Genomic DNA, 788 nt, shown 5'->3' with positions numbered 1-788 from the left:
AAAGGAGGATAAAGAATATATGCCTATTTTTTTGGTTTATATTTGGATTTTGATGTGGATTTTGATTTCTTTCAGATTCTAATGAAGAGGATGAAAAGGAAGACGCTTATTGATAATAGTGAAATAGTGTGTAGTTGTCGTAGGAAATAGCCAGAATTTATAAGGACAAGGGAGTAATTCAGTCAATCAAGGATTCTATAAGAGACATGTTAATTTATTTAAACACAAATCATTTCTTTCTATACAAAACATATATATCGTACTAATATTATAAAAATACACCAGCAACACTGATTACCAACTATGTTGAATGGAATATCAATAATCCAGCGACACTGATTACCAACTATGTTGAATGCAACATCAATAATCCAGCGACACTGATTACCAACTATGTTGAATCAACATCAATAATCCAGCGACACTGATTACCAACTATGTTGAATGCAACATCAATAATCCAGCGTATTTCAAAAAAACCACCAGTTGTTTTTATTTCTCCGTCCAATATATTCTCTCATGTAGGCTCGAGCTGCATTCTCTCCTCTCTAAAAAAACAAATGATATTTACGTGAGTATTCACTGGCGTACAACCAATCAAATCGCTGCATTCAGTGATGCAAGAAAAGTGTTTGTTGCAGTCAAGGTATAAGCAGGTAATAGCTTGACATTGTGAAGATGACTGTACATTGTGAAGATGACTGTACATTGTGAAGATGACTGTACATTGTGAAGATGATTGTACATTGTGAAGATGATTGTAAATTGTGAAGATAACTGTACATTGT

Source organism: Lottia gigantea (genome assembly GCF_000327385.1).
Source record: "Lottia gigantea unplaced genomic scaffold LOTGIsca_95, whole genome shotgun sequence".
NCBI lineage: Eukaryota > Metazoa > Mollusca > Gastropoda > Lottiidae > Lottia > Lottia gigantea.
The sequence above is the reverse complement of the archived record's forward strand: the minus strand, read 5'-3'. Positions refer to the sequence as shown.